This window comes from Calliphora vicina, chromosome 4, assembly GCF_958450345.1.
Source record: "Calliphora vicina chromosome 4, idCalVici1.1, whole genome shotgun sequence".
NCBI lineage: Eukaryota > Metazoa > Arthropoda > Insecta > Diptera > Calliphoridae > Calliphora > Calliphora vicina.
Genome location: NC_088783.1, coordinates 47,721,497 through 47,729,042, shown reverse-complemented (window position 1 = coordinate 47,729,042; position 7,546 = coordinate 47,721,497).

Genomic DNA, 7,546 nt, shown 5'->3' with positions numbered 1-7,546 from the left:
CAATTAAGCTTGAAGCACACATTACTCCAGCATGCTGGTACAAAATTAATTTTTTACCAAAAATTGTGTGGAAAAGTTTGTAATGAATAAAGATAAACAAAAACGAAAAATGATCAAAAAAAAACGTGTTTGCATGAAGAAAATGCTAGAAAACAAAGGAGAACTAGGACACACTAAACTTCTAAAAGAAGATGGTACATTTTTCTTCTCTGGAACATTCTTGATCTTCCAAAAATGGAGTTTATCGTAATACCACAACGAAGTCTCCAAAACATCATCTGTTTCTGCAGCTGGCATAATCACTTGATTGCACAATCATGATGGTGTTGTATATGGGTCCTATTATCTATGTACCTCTAATAAAATCGGACTAAAATTTAATAATAAATTTCGGTGCTTCATATTGAACGATAAACGTATATGTTTGTTTTGCTGGATATTATAGAAACGGTTGGCTTTTTAGTCAAGTTGTTGTTATTGCAATGCCTGAAGGATTTTTGGTTTATACTTATTAAATTTAAAAAATTCAAACCAAGAGTCAAAAGAAAAATGTTTTATAAAATAATAAATTTCAAACATTTTAAACATTTCTGCTGGAGAAAGGTTTCACAACATTAGTATTTTATATTAAACTCAATTAACCCTCTAATGCTTAAGCATGCCTTAAGGTACTCATCGCAAAATGCCAATAAATGCAAGTTTAACTGATATTTCATTTAAAATTATACAATTATAATTTGTTTATTATGTTTATACTGATATTGGGGCGTAATCAATTCTTTTCGGCAATTAGAAATAAAGTACTACTTTGGTCGCTACTTTTCGGTCGCCCGCTCTAAAATATTCAAACATATTATTTTTAATGATTTATATATAGAATTTTCGTTCGTTCAATTTTAAAAAAAAATCTTAAAAATACCTCATTTATTTCATGCATTTTGAAAAATACCGCCATTAAACTAAAAAATAAAAATAAAATACCAGCAAAAAAGTTAAACTAAAAATCTAAAATGAAATATATACCTTCAAGCACTCAACCAATACTAAATAAATGTTCCAGTTAAACAACAATATACTCGAAACGATGTGTGTAAATGTGTTTATGGCTAATTGCTTGCTAAACCCCATTTATTTTACAAAAGGATTCTATGTTTTTTTTACTTCTCTATTTATTTTTTACATTTTATGTAGTTGTAGATGTTGTAGTAGTAGTAGTAGTTGTAGATGGTAGTTGTTTAGGTCAAAACTAAATTGTTAGAGAAATTAAGTTTAAATAAAGTGAAAATTTAATCATACAGAAGAAAAAATTGTTAACACTCCCACTATACAGCGTTTGTTAGCAGAAAATAACCCTTTTTAAGAAAGGAGAAAAAAAAACAACTTGTTTAAACAAACATACACTCATACTTATATAAACCACTTATGGGATAAAAGTGTTGAATATGTATTAGTGTACGTCATAACACACATACATACATTTAAACGAATACAAAATACACATACGTGTGGTGAAAATATGTCTGCGTTTAAATGGATTTTTATTTTTATAAAAAAAAACTGTAAATATAAATCTGAGTTTGTGTGAATATATATGAGGAAAATCAAAAATATTCGAAAATTTTTATAAAATCATTTTGAACGCAGATACATATACCTTCTTCTAGCTCCTATCTTTAGGGGTCAATTTGACCCCTTTTTCGAGAAAATCCCAAAAAGCCCCTTCAAAAGGACAATTAAGGATTAAAATATACCACGAAAACATTTGCCGGAAAATTTCAATGAAAGTCACCAAAGATACCAAAGTTGTAAATAATGATATTTACGCTTAATTAGCAAAATTACACGCCACCTTCGGTATTGCATTTTTTTAAAAAAATCGCCAAAAGTTTAACTATTATTGGAATGAGCTGAAATTTAAAATGTTAATAGTCCCTAAGAAGATCTACAAAAAACGTGTACACATATGCTAGTTGTCTCTTTTAGTTCAAGAGATATTTGGTTTATTTTTTATTTTTTTTTTTAATTTTGCTTGATCTTTTTTAGTTTTTTTAGATATGGCGGACCTATACGAGTAGAAACCATTTGCTAACAGTTATCTCATATCTATAGAAAGTTACATGCATCAACATTTGAAACATGTAAAAATGCCCGTATTTTTTAAGTTTTTTCTTAAAAAATTCCCTATATTTTTTCTCTTGTAGAAAACAATTTTCTTCGGTACTATATAAAATTTGTACATGATCCAAAATGAGAACTTAATACAAAATCGTGTAAAATAAAACCTGGCTCACTTAAGCTGACATAATCGCCCCAGACCCATCCAAACTTTGCCAATTAAAACTAGCAGTATAACTATTAGTTAGCACCTAACCAGACTTCGTGTTAATGGGGGTAAGGTAAATAACGTTCGAAAAATTAATAAAATTATTTCATTTAACTAAACTGTTATTCTTCAAGTTCTAAGGTTTTCACCAATACTAACTACTTGTCCAAAAAGCTTATATTTATTCATCAGGAGCTCCACGAACCTTGCTCCCTTTTAAAAAATGTTTAAGTTATTATACCCTTCACCTTCGTGAGAAGGTAATTTCTACATTTTTCATTTCCGACCCTATGAAGTATATACAGTGGTGGCCAGGAATTTAAGACAAAAATTGTTTGCTAAATTCCACGTGATTGTCAATTATTTTTTCAAATATTTCCACAAATATGTATGCATGAGGACTGTTTTAACACACAAGTGTGTTTTATTCGACTGTGTCAATCCATACATATTCACCACGAACACATAACATTTTTCTACAACTTGACCAAACAATTTTTTTTTTAAATAAACATATTTTCTCACATTTATATCATTATATTTTTATTATTATAAAATATTCGGATCAAATTTCGTATTTTTAGTTCCATTAGTTTCGGTCATATCATGTTATTAACAGCAGATATTCGCTGAGGTGGGTCAACGTATTTCCACATATCTTTGTCCATATATGTTTTACCGATTTTTCCAAACATTTTTCAGAAACTAGAAACATTAATAATAAATTTCATACCCTTAGAGGTCCTTTTATTTTGGCTCTATCGCACTTAAAATTCAGTTGATTAAAAAAATTTAAGTATTTGTCTTAAATTGGTGGCCACCACTGTATGTATATTCTGGATCCTTATAGATAGCGGAGTCGATTAAGCCATGTCCGTCTGTCTGTCTGTCTGTCTGTCTGTTGAAATCAATTTTCTGAAGACCCCAGATATCTTCGGGATCCAAATCTTCAATAATTCTGTCAGACATGCTTTCGAGAATTTTGCTATTTAAAATCAGCAAAATCGGTCCACAAATGGCTGAGATATGAGGAAAAAACCAAGACAACCTCGATTTTTGATCTATTTTTGAGCTATATCTGGATTACTAAGACATTAATATAGACAATATGGATATCTAATGATAGATATTTCAAAGACATTTGCAACGACGTTATTAAGACCATAGTAAGTTGGACCTACAATGGGTCAAAATCGGAAAAAAAATTTTACCCCAATTTTTTTTCACCAAAAAAAAAATATTTTTAAATTTCAAAAAAAAAAAAAATTTTAATTTAAAATAACAATCGAAAAAAAAAATTTCCAAAAAATGAAAAAAACAACTGGAAAAAAAATTAAATTTTGTTTACCTAAAAATATTTAAAATTTTGAAGTATAATTTCGTCACAGCCGAATATAGCACTCTTACTTGTTTTTTTACTTTTTTTGTGTTTTGGAAAAAACAGGTTTAACATGTTCCAACTTTGGATGCGTGTATTTTTTCTAATTAACCTCCCCTAAAGAGAGGAGCTAGAGGGTTAAGATCTTCCACAAAAATGATCCCCATAAAATTCCGCAATATAACTCTGACAATAAGAATTATCTCAGATATTAACTTACAACTTTTTTTCATTTAGAAAAATTCTCCCTTCGATCAAAAAATTAAAAGGATCTAGTTATGTTTCTGTTAAAAAGGATAGTGCAAGACGTTCTATTGCAATATTTTAATATGGATAAATTTTGGTTTAATTTTTATTTCCACCAAAAAATATGAAGGCAATTTTGATTAAAGTGAAAAGCTGTGAAAACAGATGTCAAATATATGAAAAAAACCAGAGACCGAAAATAACGGGTTCACTTTCATTTCAATGGTAAATTCCAGAAATCGAAAATAACTCGAATATTTTTAAATGGCTGCGAATGTGAATTTATCAGAGACCGAAAATAACGGGTTCACTTTCATTTCAATGGTAAATTCTCATTCGCAGCCATTTAAAAATATTTGTTTGTGATATATAACTGAGATAGTGATATATTTGAGAACATTTTAGGTTTATCTCACATCAAACTATTAAAAAACAACAAAAACTGATAGAGGTCATACAAAACCATGTAAATAAAAATCTTTTTATAACTGTTATATTGAGTGATTTATTTTTATCACAAAAATATAAATCATAAATTGGACTTTTTGGTATATGGACGAGTTATTTTCGATCTCTGGAAAAAACTCTTGTAAGTTTCTTTAAATGATCATAGCTTTAAAAGGTAAAATATTACTAAACTAAAATTTCGCACTCAAAGCTTTGTGTATATTATATCGACATTTATTTCTAGGCCATCAAAATTTAGTTTCGATGATTCTTTAAAAAAATTTGATTTTCCTCATATGTTAATGTATTTATGTGTATGAATGGATGTAAGTGTTTATATTTCACACTTTTGTAATACAATACGGAACAGCAACAACAACACCGACAACAACAATAATAATAATAATAACAACTACAAAAATCCACTTGTTAAATCCACTTGTCATTCTTGTTATTTACCACTTGTATACTTTTACACTTGTAACTCGTACAATTTATACAATTCCAATTGTGTCGTATTTTTGATCGTATGCGAGAAAACAAACTAAATTATTAAGTAACTGCGCAAATTCATGTAAAAGCCATTGTTAATGTCAGCTTGTTTTTTTCCTTCACTCTTTACATTTATTTACGTCTTTCCATCCTTCTAGCCTTCGTTTGTTAATGGAGTAGAGACCACCACCACATATTGTTGTAAAGTGGGCATTATGTATTAAGTACAAGTGTTTGCGTATCAGTTTATGGCAAAAGAGTTGATTACTTAAGGAATTTAAATGCTTACAATTTGACCTTATTATATAAAAGCATGTCAATACATTGTGGTATATGAGGAAAATCACAAACTTTGGGGAATCGCTGAAATTGAATTCAACGATTGAAACTGAATTCGACGATTCATAGAAAATATATAGCTATTTTTTTGTATGCTCAGCAACAATTTATTCATAGTCATCCAAATTTTAAATTCTCTTAAAAATTACTTGATGTAGCGTAAAATAAACAATAATCACACACTTATTCATCCATTTCGATAACATGTTGTTTTAACATGACCATGACAAACTTTACACACATCTTAAATGTCATTTTATTTAAGTGCAATTGAAAATGTGTTGTAGGTTTTTTTACACTTTTTTTTGTATTATCTTTATTATCCTTACGTTCATAAATATTTTTCAGAATACGAATACATATGTACGTATGCATTTACGACATCTACGCCAACAAGTGCTTTGTTCATTTCATTCAAGTTGTAAAAATAATATGCAAAAAAAATATGAGAAATATTAAAAGAGTTTGGAAGTAGGAGGAAACACAAGTGTGCAGATGTAAAAATGTTGCCATTTTATTTTTGTTTTGCTGTCTACATATTGAATTTATTGTCATTTATGACTTTAACAATTTCCATTTGTAATAAATTGTAATAATATGTTAAGTTTATTGTTATTTATGAAAGTTGCATTGTATGTATTGTTCGCTAATCATAAATTATTAAATGAATGCAGATAAACAACTGGGCGTATGAGTTATGTTGGGTGTTAAAAATAATTAAATATTACTCATACGTTATGTGTAAAAGTAAATATATCATCACCTAAAGCAAAATAACGTAGTATCATTTCAAAAATGTTTAAATTGGTGGGCAAAAAAGCATTGAACAATTAAAAGTATTTATGATATAAACTTAATTCCTCCCATTTGAACATTAAATAGTATGACAAACACATATCCAAATTAAAATTTACCTTTATTATTTCTTAACTTATTAATCATTATCTTTCAAACATTTGATTTTGGTATTTTTGTTGTTACGTCATTTTGCATGTTAGGTGACGATATGTATGTTAAAATTAAAAAAAATATATATAAAATTACATAAATATGTCAATTGAAAAAAAAAGTAACAAAGTCTCTGGCAGGAATTAAACCCCCAACTCTCAGACTAAAGGGTTAGCACACTATCAACATTTTTACCGGTGTATGCTTATTTAACTGATTTAATAAATAAACTTTTATTTGTTGTGAAATTTATCTGAGTTTCTAAAATAAATACATATGAGGAACCGCCGGAAAAAATGTACTTTTTGAAAATTTAAAAATTTTGGAAAATTAATTTTTTCTTAAATATTTCAACCCAAATATTATAAAAATACCAAAAAATAAATTTGTAAAAAAAATCGAAAACGTACCATTTGTTCTGCGGCTCCTCATATACAGTGACGGCCATCTATTTAAGACAAATACTTGAATTTCACTCTGCTACAAAATGACACTTTTTGCCAGAGCTTGAAAAGCGACCTAATGGGGGTTGTAGGCCTAGGTGAGGACGTACTAAAACCGTTTTCAAAGATTTTGAAACACCCTCAAAATTTTGAGTTATTTTGAAAAAAAAACTGTTTTAGGGTACTGGACCGACACCAGAAGGAGAAACACCCCCATATCATGATGGATCCACCGCCATCATGATATGGGGTGTTTACGTTCTTCTTGGGCTGTGGTCATACGAAACAAAGAATTTGTTTGGATCCGATGGGAAATAATATGTTAGGCGCCCTGACAATAAGACATATGATCCAAAATACACCAATAAGACCGTAAAACATGGTCCAGTATATTGGATAAAGAACGAAATATGCATGTAAATATATTGCAAAGCTTAATGCTTCCATTTTCTGAGGAAGGGATGCCCTTCAGATGGGAGTTTCAGCAGGACAATAGTCAGAAGCACTCCTCAAAATTGGCAAAATACTGGTTGGCTGTCAACAAAGTACCTCTTATGGAATGGCCTTCGCAGTCACCGGACCTTAACCCAATGGAACACCTTTGGGGAGTGCTCAAGAGGAAGCTAGAGGGTTTCAGTCCGAAAAATGAGCACGAATTATGGGAATAAATCCAGGAAGAGTGATTTGACATTGACAAGGGCGTTTGCATAGAAATTGGTTGATACCATGAGCCGCAGATGCAATGGAGTTGTGAAAAACAAAGGTAGAGCAACAAAATATTAAGATAAGATAGTTTTTTTGGCTGGGTAGTTAAAAATGTGGGGGTATAATGGGGACCCGTACCACGTGCTGGACATTCAGTTTGGAGGGCACGTTCTATGCGGCAGGCAGACTGAAATACTTGATATCACTTAGCGATGCTGACCACAC